The sequence below is a fragment of the Crocodylus siamensis genome, chromosome 7 (assembly GCF_052110815.1).
Source record: "Crocodylus siamensis isolate JL-2025a chromosome 7, ASM5211081v1, whole genome shotgun sequence".
In the NCBI taxonomy this organism is placed as follows: domain Eukaryota; kingdom Metazoa; phylum Chordata; order Crocodylia; family Crocodylidae; genus Crocodylus; species Crocodylus siamensis.
In genome coordinates this window covers 14,032,031-14,048,381 of record NC_143401.1, presented here as the reverse complement: position 1 = coordinate 14,048,381, position 16,351 = coordinate 14,032,031, and the positions used below count along the sequence as shown (strand labels likewise).

The 16,351-nt window shown below is 42.3% G+C and overlaps 1 protein-coding gene across 2 annotated transcripts in view; it reads right to left on the bottom strand.

Annotated features, from left to right (window-relative positions):
* The window catches only part of HIVEP3 (HIVEP zinc finger 3), a 529,666-nt gene that overhangs the window by 491,828 nt on the left and 21,487 nt on the right, over positions 1–16,351 (bottom strand). For both annotated transcript variants that reach the window (XM_090056875.1, XM_090056873.1), the window contains one exon: positions 16,108–16,217. The gene's annotated coding sequence lies outside the window, so the exon portion shown is untranslated. The remainder of the gene's footprint in view (positions 1–16,107; positions 16,218–16,351) is intronic.

Here is a 16,351-nt window from a genome sequence, read left to right as displayed (position 1 = left end):
GGGCAGGGTCTTTAGGATTGCGCACTGATGGAGAGAGACCAGACTGAATGAGCATAGGCAGGTGCAAGTGAGATGGGTTTTGGGGCGACCATGACTGTGCCCAGGGGAGACCTCCAGTGAGAGTCAGGACTGCCCAGCGAGAGTCCAGGGGCTGGCACTGGGGAACCCGGGCGGTTCACGTGCGCCTCCTGCTGTAATACATTAGGAAAGACATTCTAGGGGGTAAACTGGTATTTGACTCCCCCTACTGAAATCTGAGGGGAATGCCACACGGGGGCTTAACTCGCTCGGAAGTGCCCTTCATGCAAACGCGAATGCCATGTTGTGCAACCAAAAATACACTGCACCAAAAAAAAGCTACATTAAAATTTTCAGGCAGTCTACATTAATTCCTGTCTCATCTACACATGTCCATAGTCTACTTAGTTCTCCAACAGATGGAACAGAATCTGCCCCAAGTAGATTTAACATGTACCAGTCAACCAAAGCTGAGAATGGCCAATTTTTGTTGTAAAGCCTTAGATCTGTTTAAGGTATTTAAGACAATCTAAGTCCTTATACTGGCACAAGCTATTTAAAACGATCTAAGGCTTTAGATTGGCTTAAGCTGCTTATAAAGCTTTAAGGCTTTAAAAAGGTTTAAACTGTTAAAAAATATTCCCAAAACAGCATTTTGGGGAAACTGAAAGGGGTCTGTAGATGCTTGTACCACTATAAGGGTGTTTTTAAAAGTATACACTTGCAGGTATCCTACATATACAGGGATATAAATATACATTTTGTTTTCAATATTAAGAGATAAAGTCAACCTCCAGTCTATTAGGATGAAGCTACAAGTACTCAGCTTGCTAATATTTTTAATTTATATGAGTTGTTTTTGATGATTGCTGTTTTCTGGTTAGAGAATTGAAGACTTTTCTGCCTTTGTGTCCTGGGTTTTTTTTTTTAATGGGAAATTAAATGTAAAAGCTATCAACATAACATTAAGCTGCACAGCTAAGCAATCAGAAGCCAAGAAGTGTGGCCAGTATATAACTATTTGGCCAATGTTCAATGGTAGCAACAAGGCCTGGGCTCAGGGTGTTCAGGTATTCTTTTATAGATTAAATAAAGCAAAGCCCAATTCCCCAGTCAGAGCCATACCCCATCTGCCTTTATGGAATCATAATATAGCTTGGCTGGTTACTGTGGCAGGTGGTTGCTGTCCACTTGAAAGCACTAAGAGTGCTTGGAAACATAGAACTACAATTTACTTGGTGAAATTTTATGGGTTCATTAGAGGCACGTCCTGTCTGACCAACCTGGTGGCCTTCTATGACTAGGTCACCAAATCCTTAGATGCAGGGGTAGCAGCGGACATAGTCTTTCTGGACTTTTGGAAGGTCTTCGACACTGTCTCTCACCCCGTTCTCATTAAAAAACTGGGGGACTGTGGTGTCAACACCTACACAGTCAAATGGGTCACCAACTGGCTGGAGGGTCGCACCCAGAGAGTGGTGGTGGATGGGTCATTTTCAGCCTGGAGGAATGTGGGCAGTGGGGTCCCCCAGGGCTCAGTCCTCGGGCCGCACTGTTCAACATCTTCATCCGTGACTTGGACAAGGAGGTAAAAAGCACCCTGTTCAAATTTGCTGATGACACTAAGATGTGGGGGGATGTGGGCATGCTAGAAGGAAGGAATCGGTTACAATCGGACCTGGACAGGTTACAGGGGTGGGCGGATGAGAACAGGATGGGTTTCAACACTGACAAGTGCAAGGTACTACACCTGGGGAGGAAGAACCAGCACCATACCTACAGGCTGGGGATCTCCCTTCTCATCAGTGCAGAGACAGAAAAGGATCTTGGAATCATCATTGATGCCTAGATGAACATGGGCCGGCAGTGAGTGGATGCAGTCAGGAAGGCCAACCGTACCTTGTCATGCATCCACAGATGCATCTCAAGCAGGTCCAAGAAGGTGATCCTCCCCCTCTATGCGGCACTGGTCAGGCCGCAGTCAGAATACTGCGTCCAGTTCTGGGCGCCGCACTTCAGGAGGGGTGTGGACAGCATGGAGAGGGTCCAGAGGAGGCCACTCACATGATCGGGGGCAGCAGGGCAGGCCCTACGAGGAGAGGCTACAGGACCTGAACCTGTTCAGCCTCCACAAGAGAAAGCTGAGGGGGGATCCAGTGGCCATTTGCAAACTAGTCAGGGGGAACCAGAGGGCATTAGGGGAGTCCCTGTTCCCCCGAGCACTGCCAGGAGTGACTAAAAATAATGGTCACAAGCTGGCAGAGGGTAAATTCAAATTAGACATCAGGAGGCGCTACTTCACGGTCAGGGCGGCTAGGATCTGGAACCAACTTCCAAGCGAAGTGGTGCCGGCTTCTACCCTGGGGGTCTTTAAGACAAGGCTAGATAATCACCTTGCTGGGGTTGTTTGACCCCAGTACTCTTTCCTGCCATGGCAGGGGGTCAGACTTGATGATCTGCTCAGGTCCCTTCCAGCCCTACTAACTACGAAACTCTCTCTCATGGGAAGAGCACTCGGCCAAATTTAAGCGGCTGCAAAGCTTTCTCTCATGCATGAATGAGCTGTATCTGACACAGGAAGTCTATAGGCTGATGAGAGGTAAAGCACTTCTCGACCTGGTTCTGTCAATGGGGGATGACCTAATCAGCGACCTAACAATCAGAGGGAAACTGAGTGACAGTGACCATGAGCTGATCACCTTCACCATCCACCATACAGCTGGTAAGTCAGTCAGCACTAGTCCTCGACTTCAGGAAAGCTGACTTTGACAAGTTCAGGAGGCTTGTCAGAGAGGCCCCAAAGGGCCACAACCCAAAGGGGAGGGGAGTTCAGGATGAGTGGTTGCTCCTCAAAGGAGCAATCCTGAATGCGGAAGCAAAGTCTATTCTGTCTCAGATGAAAGGCAGCAAAAGGGCACAGCAGCCCCCTTGGCTCTCCGGGGAACTAGCAGACATCTTGTGTTTAAAAAAGAGACCTACAAAGGATGGACGACAGGATCCACCTCCAAGGAGGAATATTCTGCACTGGTCTGGACCTGCAGGGAGCGAACCAGGAAAGCCAAGGCTGTGATGGAACTCCAACTAGCTGCAAGTATCAAGAACAATAAAAAGTCCTTTTTTAGATATGTGGGGAGCCAGAGGAAAACCAAGAGTGACACTGGACCGCTGCTAAACCTGATGGGACAACTGACAACTGACGCCCTGGAAAAAGCCAACTTGCTAAATGGGTACTTTGTGTCGGTCTTTCACCAGTCCCAAGGAACGCCCCTACCCATTATGGTACTCCCAGTACTCTTCCCTGCCATGGCAGGGGGTCGAACTTGATGATCTGTTCAGGTCCCTTCCGACCCTACTAACTATGACACTATGAAACTATGAAACTATGAAAAGAGATTTTAAAAATAATCACAACAATACACACACACATACACCTATGTACAGTAAAATGAGCAAAAACTAGTCTGAGTATTAGCAGTATGGCCAACCCTAGAGTTATAGGTATTGACTTTCTGGCTTGTTAAGATCCAAAACTCTTAATCAGACAGTAACCCCCATTCACTTGTCCAATTGAACTCTATAAGTAGTCACTGAGGTGTTACGACTTGCTGTCCTCTGTTGCCCACTCCAGCCCAGCAAAACCCCATATCATTAGGCTCTGCTCGAACATGCTCCACTTCTGCAATATCAGCTCTATTTCTGCTGGTCTGGTGACGCTCCATTCTGACGTTCAGTTCTTCATTGCCATGATTAGCCTGGGTACTGGGAAGTCAGCTTTGCATCACTGCTGTTGATCTGATTGGGTTTGCTGGAAATTCAGCTTGGCACCTCCAGACCATTCACAGTCCTCTGCAAAAACAGCTCTTTGGTTCTGACACTGGTTCAGCCTAGCCTGATCCAGCCTACTGCACACAGAGTTCAAATCTTCTAGTAAGGAACTCAATTGAAAACCCAGCCTTTGGTGAGAATGCCTGTTCCCTGGCTTAAGGATAGAGTCTCTCTCTGCCCCTTGATAGGCTTGAATCTCATTACCAAGCCAGAGATTACTATTTGGAAAAATCAAGATAATTCACTTACTCTACAACATGTCTTGAATTATACTTGCGTCCTTTCATAAAGGCTGTTTTAATAATGAATCTATTGTGATTTATGTAGTCAGCGCATAGACAAACTCCAGCTAAGGCCGCAACACAGTACATGGAATTATGCATAAGCTGCATTATGTCTAATGTAAATATGAAAGGCCAGAACTGATTTTTTTTCCTGTTTTTGTCCTGTTGGAGGCAGAAATGTTCATGCTTTTAATACTTCTAGTCCTTGCACTTGCAGTTACATTTGAACAAATATCCCATTTTCTCCATTTTCTCAAATGCACGATGTTAAAGTTTAATTCTTCACTCTCATACACACAAGCATAAAGCTATGCTATTCCCATCACCATCAAAAGTCTTTCATTGCATGAAGATTATCAATATATATTACTGATGGTTGTGGAAAATACTATATTGCATCAATTCTGAGAAAAATATATAGTCAGAGTTCAGATAACTTATTCCACCTAAACTCTTACATATCCTGACTTGTTCGTTTTGCCATGCAACCTTAAAAATATTTTAATGCAGGCTTATTTTATTTTAGCTTTCATTTTATGCTGTTTCATTATCTGGAACCAGATAGGCATAGAGAGAGAAAAGGCTTCCTCATAACCAAGTCTTTTCCCTTCCCCCATTTCCTGAATTGGGAATATGCTTCATTGTACACCATTTACATACAGGAGCAACATTCACAATGATAAATGCTAGGGAGAACATAAATGACCAATAAAGAACACTTCCTTATAAGCTCTGGTCAGATTAGCAACAGAAGCAGGCCCACCTTTAGAAACCTACATTACATAGTTAGACAAGGAAAGAATAACCCTCTATGCAATAATCAGCCTATGTTCTTTTCAGTAAGCAGTGAGAGAGAAAAAAACTATTGTGGCAATATTTCCCATTGCTGTATGGAATTCCCATCAGCATCAAATAATGATCCCATCTAAAGATCTCATTGTAACTTGAACACAGTTATTCAAGGCTTGCAAAATCTCTGTGAAATAGGTCCGGCTGTACTCGGAGACACTAAGCTCTGAAGCATTTTGCCTTTTGTCTGACTGGCAGTTGCGCATAAAGCCAAAGTGTTCTGGCCTGACCACTGGACAATATTTCCTTCAACCATGTAAGTTTTACATCTAGCTCTTCCCATAGCATGTATCCTGTAGTCTTTACCACTTCAGACGTTGGAAGGAATCAAAGAGCAAAATTAGGGCCAATGATATTTTGATGCTTCTCTTCAATGACGTAACTTAGTGATGCAAATTCAAGGTGTGTAAATCAGAGTTAGTGTTTATATGCAGCTTTGTCATGACACCCTTCACTCTTATGTTAATAAACCATTCCAATTAAATTAGGTACTCTGGGAATATAGTTATTTTCCTGGTGTTCCTGTAAAAATTTGTTTTCCAGAACACACTGATTTACAGTGTCTTTCACCTACATTTGCATTTGACCTAGTGGTCAGCTTGAAGAAACACTGACCAGTGCCAGCTGACACGGGCCATTAAAAATGAGAACACAGTAATACTAATTCTGTAAAAGAGGGGTGAACTAAATGATGGCTTCCACCACTCAGCATTACTGCTTCTGGCACGGACATTTACTCAAACAAAATCAAACATGCAAAAAAGTGTCACAACTCCATGCTGCATGTACTGCTTGGAAGAAAAGAATCTCGTACCACTAAATGCACCGCGACCCCTGCACTATTTAATAACACCAGACATTGGAACTGTTGTCAAATACTGCTAAAACTGTAAGCTATCAGATCTATGACGAGGTTCAAAGGTGCGCATCCCTGCAGTCCCCAGACTCTTCCACACATCATTCTTCCCTGCAGGCTGTGAATTCAGTGAGTGAAAATTATTGTCGCTGTAATTTTTCTAAAGCATTTCTGAAGGGCTTTCATGTGTATCATCTATTATGTATATTATGCTGTCCCTAGGGATCCAGGTGGGAGCTTATGCCACTAGACACTTTAAATATGTAAAAAAATGTGTAGAAAAATATATAGTCAATACCTGTCCCCAACAGTTTATAACTAGTTAGACTAAATGGGCAATAGAAGGAACAAAAGAAACATTATTTCCATTTCTTGGTGGCACAGAAAGTAAGCAGCTTGACCAAGGATATATGGAAAGAGTATAGCAGAGCCAATAATTGAACCCAGTTCTGATTCTGAAAGCATAATTCTTCTACCTTTTTGCACTACTTTTATGCTTCCCAAATTACAGTAATAATAACATAGTACCAGTCATATTTTTATGCATGAGTATAACACCCCCCTCCCCCGTGTCATACATTTTCCTTCCCTTTAAAGTGCTGGTAACATTTATGGGGTGTGTAAATAATCAAAGACTCATGTCTGCTAACATACATAGCAAGATTTATTGAACCAAGAAGTCAATATTTTTTTTCTCAAGGGATGATACATTTGGATAATCCACTGAAATAAGCAGTAATTCTCTGTGTTATTATGTGTAACACTGAGGAACATGTGTAAGTATGGTTCAGCTAACCTCAGAGTCTTCCAAAGCTTCTGACTACCAATTAACAGGTTTGAAGTGCACAAAGAAAAATGTGACATTTCTTACCAAACATAAAAAAACATTTGGGGTGCAATTTTCCTAAGTGCTTTTTAATTTAGAAGTACTAATCCCATTGCCTATGAGCAATACTCATGTTTTTAAGCCACTTAGGGCACACTGAGAATGTCACCCCTTGCACTTCGGAGTTTCTAATAAAAACTGAGCGTATCGTAAGCCATAAGCATTCAGATCCAAATCTCAACTTTCTCAAACTTAAAAGGTCCTCATAGGCTCCATGGCAGGATCATTATGGAATCATTTGATTCCATATTGATCATTATTATTTAGCTGTGAAGTTTTACAAATAATTTTACTAACATAAAAACAAAGGATATATTTCATCCCCAAACAAATACAAGAGAAACAAATATCAGAAAGCTCACAGGAAAACACTTGAGCCTGCTGAACTCCATGATGGGCACAGAAGTGTTGGCTGATAGCTGGAGATACTAACACTTCCTTCTTTTTCTGCAAAGCATGCCATTGTCTCTCATCACAGGCCAAACTGTATATTTTAATAGTGCTAATACAGTGACACCTTCTTGAAACCTCAGACTAACAATTTTTCTGGCCATATATCCATGTACCCTGAAAGATAATGTGCTCTGTACAGGCTACCATGTTCTCTTTATTACTCTCAAACCAGTTTCAGAACCGATGACACTCCAATCAATGCAGTCAGATTGCCTGAGTGACCTGACTCGTAAATCTCAAATTTCAATTTGGTCTCTTAAAATGATATATTTTATATTGGGAATTCAAATGTGCCATGAACACATAATAATCCCTTTATCTGACACCAGCTTGAGATGCATCAGACTCATCATTCCCACAAGTAATATATAAACAAATTATATTGTGATGGATTATAAAACCTTTGATTTTAACTTTAATTAAAATAGCAATGGTCTGTGGTTTCTCAAGCTGTACCTGCTTTGTCAGCATGTGTGCTTTGATTAGTAATGATGACGCATGCCCGATCTAGCAATTGATTCATTGCAAAATGACACCCACATTATTTTTCAAAAAAAAGTGAGTGAAGAAGATTGGTTCAACTGTTTTGGAATTGAAAACCATTAAAATTCATCTGATTATGGAGCACTGAGTAGTGAACTAAAGTATAGTTGCCTAAGATATCTTACTTTCCCATTACATTCACAATCCACCATAGCCTAAGACTGGAAAATGTTTGTCTGAAAATTTTCAAAACATTATGAAGCAGGGAAGTATAATGGAAATACCTCGTGTGCAACTAGACCTGAAGTGGTTGCTAATGTGGCCATTATCGTAAAAGGTGATACATGTGGTATTTTCACCAGAGACTGGAGGCAGGACTTTATCTAGAGAGACCACAAGATGAAGAATTGGGGCAGAAGCATGTTTCACTTTATGTACCAAAATGGCACTTACCCAGGCTCATAATTGCCAGTATTAGTACTATGCCTTTTGTGATTCTATTCCAAGTACAGTGTGGACACACAAGTCTTCACAGCTAGGGACAAACATTCAAAAAGCCTGATCGTGAATTGATTCAATCTTTGCAGGTTAGTTTAACCTGGCTAGGCTAAACTGATTTGCAACTGCATGGACATCCCCTCTGGACTGAAAAAAATAAGGCGCATGCCTGCAGTAGCTCAGGCTAGAAGCCGGGGGGTGCTAGAACAGCCCTCCCTTCCTTTCCAGTGCTGAGCTGAGCCACCTGTGGCCAGGCTTCAGCAGGACACTATGATTAAGGTGGGGTTCCCCCCATCCTGAGAAGCCCAGCAGGGAATGTTAATCACCCCTAACTCAGTGTTTACCAACCCATTAAGAAAACAAAGCCTTTCTCCATTAGTTCAAACTCTTCTTAAACAGCTTTTCCAAGGAAGGACATTACCAACTACCTGTTGATTAGCTCCAAAAAGCCCGTCTGCCTTTGTTATCTCCCACAGCAGGGACAGTAGCCAGCATGTGGTCTGTTAGCTAATGCTGAGAGGTGTCTGCATAAAGCAGGGGTGGTGGGGAATAATCCCTACTTAGCAGGGAGAAACCAGGCAGATGCCTGCAATCACTGCTGGAGCTCCAGCCAGGGAGCAATGGGTTGGGGCCAGCCCTGCTGTGGAGCAGAGGGCCCTGCCCAGCCCAGGCAGCATGCCAGGATGCTGGGGTAGTCTGATTTATTTTAAACCATCAAGGGGTCTGGAACAGACATTGCATAAACCAGTTTGACCCACATCAGTTAAGTCTGATACTACATTCAACCCGGTTTATTTCAAACAGGTTTTAGTCAGTCATTTTCAGTCAGTTCATGTGCACTGAACATCTGTTCTGTTACAGGTTTAAACCAGTTTCTGATCACTTAAATAACTTTATGTGTAATGTTTGTCCCTACCCCATAGGGCTACTGAGTACACACACTAGGCTGTACTGTATCCAGGCTAGCATGCTCCTGAGCCTGACCTGTAGTCCAGTGGTTAGAAACCTATGCTGAGAAAGTGAAGCAATGCAGGTACAAACCATCTCTGGGCTGGAAGCTGGACTGCAGGGCTGCATCTACATGAGACACTGACTGAGCAGTAAACTGAGACTCCTGCACAGTAGTGTCATGTGGCAGAAACTATGATGCTACTGTGCAGTAGCATCACAAAAAAATAGGGCTGTGCAAAGCTTCGGTCACTGATTCATTTCGGCAGAGATTCAGCCTGATATGGCACCCAAATCTCTGAATCCAAATTGAATCAGGAAACCTTTTAATCTCTCCAAATTGAATCAGAATTCTCCAAATTGATTCAGAGAGATTCAAAAAGATTCAATGATTTGGACACAGACACAGCTTTAAATGTTTTTTCTACATATCTCTAAGTACCAGGTGGCTTGTGAATGCTGAGATGCTGGGGCAGATGGAGTGCCCCACGGGAGTGCAGAGAGGTCCCTAGTGCGCTTGGCAGTGGACCTGGAAGTGGACCAGAAGCACTTCCGGGTTCACCAGGAAGCACAAGGGGACCCCCCCACACACCCTGCAACTGGGCAACTGGTGCCTCCTGGGTCTAGGGGGACACCCAGGGTCACCCTGTGGCCAATTGCTGAGCGGGGGAGGTGCGAGGGGGTCCCCCACATGCTCGGCAGTGGACCCGGAAGTGGACTAGAAGTACTTCTGATCCACTTTTGGGTTCACTGCCAAATATGCACCCCCCCGCCGCCCCTGCACTCCTGGGGTTCTCCATCTGCCCCACCATTGCAGCATTCACAAGCCGCACCCGGTATCTTAAGGTATGTAGAAAAAACATTTAAAGCTGTGTCTATGGCTGAATTGCTGATTCTCTGAATCAGCATCGAATCTTCAGATTCGGATTCAGCCGAATCGAATCAGGACAATGATCCAAATCAACAAATCGAATCACTGTCCCTGATTTGGGCCAAATCTGAATTGAATGCGGCCCATTTCACACACCCCTAACAAAAAAGCCATTCATCAGTGATACTGCACAGTAATTTGGGTTACTGCGCAGTCATTTAGCACTTGTTTATACAAGTACTAAATGAGTGCACAGTAATGACTGTGCAGTCAGGGTCTCATGTAGATGCAGCTCAGGAGCCTGGAATATGCTTCCTAGATGAATTCAACAAAGCTACTGAGCTAAAAACATGAGAGGGCCTTCCTCCCCACCTGGTTTTTGGTATGGCCCATGCTACTCACTGCACATGGAATTGGACAGTAAACTGAGTGGCAAACATGAGAGTTATGAGCTTGGAGTGTAAAGTGAAATGGGATTCTGTCTTTTGTGCTGTTGGCTGTAATGAACAGGTGAACTGGAAATAATCTATGGTTGAGCCTTCAGCGAATGAGTGGAGTTTGCGGGGGTTCATATTTCTTATTCACAATTTTTTTGAGGAAAGATGAGAATGCTTACAAGCCAGTCTGGTCTTTGGGCTGGGGCTAGAAAGGTTATGGTTGTAAAGTTGGTATTGCTTCTGGACTACGCATTATGATATTTTATACACAAACATTTTATTCAAGAGATGCTAATACTTATCAAGTTTCACTTAACTGTTTATTTCCAAACTTAAAAGAAAAAATCATTCTAACAATAACATGCCACAGCATACACAGGTCCTGTTTCAATTCTAATTATAACTAATGTTAAACCATTTTTGTTTGTAAATGTATATATATTCTGAAAGCCTTTATCTGAGATCATCATGGTCATGATATCCTAGATGGAGCAAATATGCCTTTGCAACTAACATTTCAAAGGAGAGGTGAAGTTAGAAATGGCTATTACTTAACATAGGTTTGTAAAAATCAGGATTCAGTCATTTGCTTAGATTAGTACTGGTTCTGAAAGTGTGATCTGTGAACTATTATCATTAGCCCACGGTTCTTTCTGCTAGGTCATGAAGAGTTGTCTGGTCATGTGATGCTTATCCTTTTATGTTTCTACGTGGTAACTTCCTTTAAAACATACATTCAAATACTTCCCAAATGCCACTCTTCCACATAAGCAGTAGCTATAGTTGTCAACAGAGATGTTGTAAAACCATAAATGGGAAGGACTGTATCCGGGAGGTAATCTACTAAATAATTATGCATGATGTGACAAAGCTAGGAAAGCTCAGAGTTAAACAATCTGATTGGTTAACATTGTTCCAGCTGTCAGTAATATAAACTACACCCAAAACTTTCTGAATCATCACATAACTATTTTGTAACCAATTAAGTACCAGAATTTCTTTTACAAATGTAACAATGATTGTTTATAAAATAAAACACATTCCTCCATGCATTTTTTTATGTCTGGTGGTGATTGTCTGGTGAATATCCAGTTAGGAAAAAAATAGCAAGCACTCTTTTCTACTAGCTACTTTCATTTGGGTCGCCTCACTTCTATTCTCAGATTGCCAATAACTGATGCGGATCTTGGCCAAAACAGTTGCTTCCTCTCTTTCTTTTATTTTCAATATAGAATCAAAAAAATAAAACCATACCACCTTCTTTCCCACTAGCAGTTACACATTTAACAGTTAGTAAGACCAGAGCTGAAGTAATTCATAGGTTAAAATAGTTGGTACACTTTCATTCCCAACATAAAAGACTCTGGGCCTGTCAAAGCTCCAGGTAACAAGGTTTGGGCCAATGTCAATTCCGACATCCTCATTGGAGTGAGACTGGTAATCTTCAGACATGGTTAAACAGCACACAACCTTCTACCTGAATCTGTCTTCATTACAAACAAACTAGAGGCCACAATGCCTAGAGTCATCACAAACTAAATCCAATAGCATTTATTATTCTTGTTCCTTGGTGTAGCCGCACTAAGGCTGTGTTCAGATGAGCGCAGATGTTTGTTTCCCCAGGGACAAAGAGTAATGGCACACCTGGTGCCGCTGCTGCTTGTCTCCAGGGAACGCCTATGCCATGTGCATTTTGGTACATGGCAGATTGCCTCAGGTGAGGTAGGGGAAGCTGTGGCCAGCAACTGTGCTGGCTCCAACAACCTTACGTGGGGTCCTGGGGCCTCCCGGGGCTGCAACCGTGGCAGGAAGCCTGGCCGGAAGCTAGTGTGTGGCTCCAGCCAGCCAAACTCCACTTTTGAGCAGTGTGCACAGCTGCCATGTGTGTCCCCCTGCTTTCATTTTTTTATTAGTATGTTTGTTTGTTCTTTACTCTGGGATCTCCCAGGGTCAACCCCCATCCCCAATGCTGCAGGGTAACCATGCTGGGAATGCCTGCATGTGCGGTGTGTGGTGCCACAGACAGGTCTGCGGTGCCACACATCAGACCCCTGAACTCGTCTACACACAGCCTAAAGGATGACACATTCATTTCCCAAACTATGGGTAGGTACTTAGTTTGAGTACTGAGAAACCAGGTGTTTTTAGCTACAAGTCACTATAAACTTGTTTTTATTTCCACCAGTTTAGGGGAAAGTGACATGCTCCTAGCCGGTCCAATTACAGATGATCGTTTTAGGTCAATATTATATTATTGTTTTTTCTGGCACAGTTCCCTGCTTCACCAGATTCATTTAAAGAGTTAAAAAATCTGAGACCTAGTAGTTACTGAATCAAGTGCAAATCTTGAATTAAGTTAATAAACACATGCTAGAACTAGATATTGCACTTTCTACATCGAGACTTCCTATAGAATGTAGAAAACATATTTGGCATGTTCACAAAATGTTTTGATTTTCCTAGAAAGTATCTTATTTTATGTAAATATATTTAAGGGAATAACCATCATTTTATCCAACAAACAGAAACAGTGTTAGGACATTGGAGAATATCAGGCCTACATGGAATATGCACGTACAGCAATTTTACGAACATTATTACCTATTACACTATTACCTGGGAGACTCAAGTACTGAATCATCCCAGTCGCACTGTGATGTATGACAAGGCATTGATTATTTAGAGCAAACTCATCTCACTGCGGAGGTGTATAGGTGAGAGACACAAAGGGAAAGAGTTACGACATGACTTCACCAGGATCTACTCCATCCCAGAACTATTTGCCACGCCTTTGGTTGAACACATGGATCTCAGATTGGCCTCCCCAGTCATCTACAGACTCACTGATGACTTCCCTATTTGCTGGAAGACTTATATCTTATATCGAAGGACTGCCACTGCCGCCGATAACCCAAAAGACCAGCAGTCTTCTTTGAGTCTGTTCTGTGACATTGTCCTTTGGTGTGGTCAGAGTGATGGTCTCTACTCCTGTCTTTCATTTTCCTTTCCTACAAGTTGAATAATTATAATAAAACTGATTTATAAAATGCCTTTCAATCCCACAGAACTTTAGAAACTACACACAGAAGATGCAAATTACCGTATACCTACTGCCACCACTGAGGTGAAACAAGATAGCTATTTAACAGCGCACAAGTATACTGTGCAACCTTTTACAACAGGCAGTGAAGTTAATTGTGTCCTACTGAAACTCCGTGTAGAGTTTGGGAGGAACAGCGAAGGTGTCCAAACTAGAAATTGGCAAGAATGATAAGTTTGCTCTATTTTTGCAATAAAAGCCTTTAAAGGAGAGATGAAGACCTGGACCATACATTTGTCAGCAGCTTGTCACCCTGACACCAGGATGAAGAAATGGTTTTGAGGAGACTCAGTAGGAAAACCGTCCTCTATTGACTCACTAAAACCGATCACCTGCAACTGTTTAAGTCTCCTTTGGAGATCTGCCAGGTTAACTATGGCTCAGTGGCACCAGCCACCCCTACCAGACTGAGGTTTCAAGGCTGGAAATAAGCATGGCTCTCTCATAATGCAACTCTTCATAGGATAACCTGAGAAATCTCAACACAAACGCATATACAAACCCCCTTTATTCAAGGCCCTTGACTGGAAACAAATTTTGTAAATAATCTATTACATAACAGAGCTGATATTTTAATTCATTGTCTCAGTAGTGGTCCTAGTAAAACCAGTGACAGACTCTTGTCCCTGCAGAAACATTGCTACACAACTGGCTGACCTAAGGTATATTAATTCATTATGGGTGAAAGCTTTGTTGAAATGCAGGCCATATATTGTCTTCTCAAAGTACGAACTTGGCACGTTATGAGTTTGTGTTAGGATTTCTAGTTGCCACTTCCAAAAGATGAAGGGGAATGGGAATAGGAAGAGAGGTGCACACATACAAAGACTCTGCTGAAACAGCTCCTAAAATCTGCAGGGTTAGACCAACCAAACTGAGGCAGAAGTTGTGCAGGTAAAGGACTGGTAAAACAGTAGTTCATGTCAACTCAGATTTGCAGTAAATTAATAAGAGTAAATAAATAATAAATTTAAAACAGAACTTGTAAATATATGTTATGTAGGATCAACCTAATCAGGGAGCCAAAAATGGAGCCAAAAATTCATTTCAATTATGCTGCACTTTACGCATTCTACAGCCATGAATTCCTAATTAAAGTAATTGATGAGGAGAGACTGTATATATATATATATGTGTGTTTATATATATGGTAAGGGATGCTTCACATCTGTCAAACTGGATATCTGTTTTTTCTTAGGGTGTTTGTATGAAATAATCATGTACCGAACGTGCTGAACATTCTTAACTTTTATGATTAATCAGTGGTGAACTTCTTATAGACCTCTTCCCTAATAACTGATCCAAAAAAACCCAACCTAGCATTTGTACAATAGGCACTTATACTATGTCACATACATAACTAGTGTTTACAAATGGACCTTAACACATGAAGAAATATATCCAGATGTCTATAATAATTGCTACATTTTGCCCTCAGAGATCATAAGACTGAAGTAAATGGAAGATCAAACATACAGCCGAGGAAATAATTTGGCCCTAACAGAGCCCACTGCAGTCACTGCTGCAATTCCAGTCTTGCAGTTCTGTGAAACACAGCAGAAAATCCAGTGCATGGACAAGAAACACAGCCAGGTACTGCATGAGGCTGCTGTAAACCATCTGCAGAACTTGGTCACCTGTGTCTATAACAATTGCCCGCCAAAATCTATGAAAGCAATAGCTCATAGCAAAAAACAAACCGAGGAAGCTAACAAAATCCTAAAACTGACCGGATTCAAAGACTAAATACAAATACAGTTTGGCAGCATATAATGAGACTTGTCAGTGACCTGGCTTTGTGTAGGAAGGGATTCAGTTATGATCAGACATATGTCTGTTAAAATTCGGGATGTGGCAACCCCTTTTTTTTTTGTCATCAATTAGCAGGTACTGGCATTCACGAGAGACAGAGCATAAATACCAGACATGAAAACAGAGTAGGGCCTTTGTATACCCACTCAGCATAGCTGTGAAAGATGGCACAATGCTGGCACTAGCAGGATGAGGCAACCTAGAGAGCAACATGTCCATTTTTACTGAATGCAATGATCACAATAACTGCAAGGGGACAATATCTCCATTCAGTAGCATATATATCTTACACTTAACCAACAGACAAGGCATTTGCATTCCACTCCCCCGGCCTCCGTTCCGCAAGTAAAATCCTGCCACTTTCTGAGAAAATGAACTTGCTGTCAGTCGGCGATGAATTCATGCGACAGGCAAAGCTAATTAAAACAGAGCAAGCAGCGAAATCCATGTCTGAGCGTGGCGCAGACAGGGTTACACTCTTGATGTATGCTGATTGACACTGCTAAGGTTACTTCAGGCTCACAGATCTCGCCCATCACGCCATGCACAGCAGTGAGCTCAGCCCACCCAGGGAATACACAGACTAGCACACACACGCACGCACGCACACTCACACACACACACCAGCACAGCCCAACAGACACTGTCTCAACAGCAACCTGACACCTTTCATAAGGAAAGCACAAGCAAAATGGAATCTCGCCGCACTGTTTTTCGACAGTAGCTATAATAAAAAAATATAGCACCACAGACATATACGTGCAGAATAAAAACCCCCCAGACCTACCTTTGCTGTGTAACGGCAGGCAGCTTCCAGACTGTTTTGGCTTAGGGACTGTTCCCGTCTTTATGAAATGTTCTGATCAGCCAATGCTATTTGCATTCTTTCATTAGCACCTGTTTCAAGTAAGGGAGGAGAAAGCTCATTATGAGAAAAGCTTCCTTTTAAAATAGTAAGACTAGATACACTTTGCCAAATAATGATCATGCTAATAATAAAACATGTACATTAAAGCCCCAAAGTAGGCTGT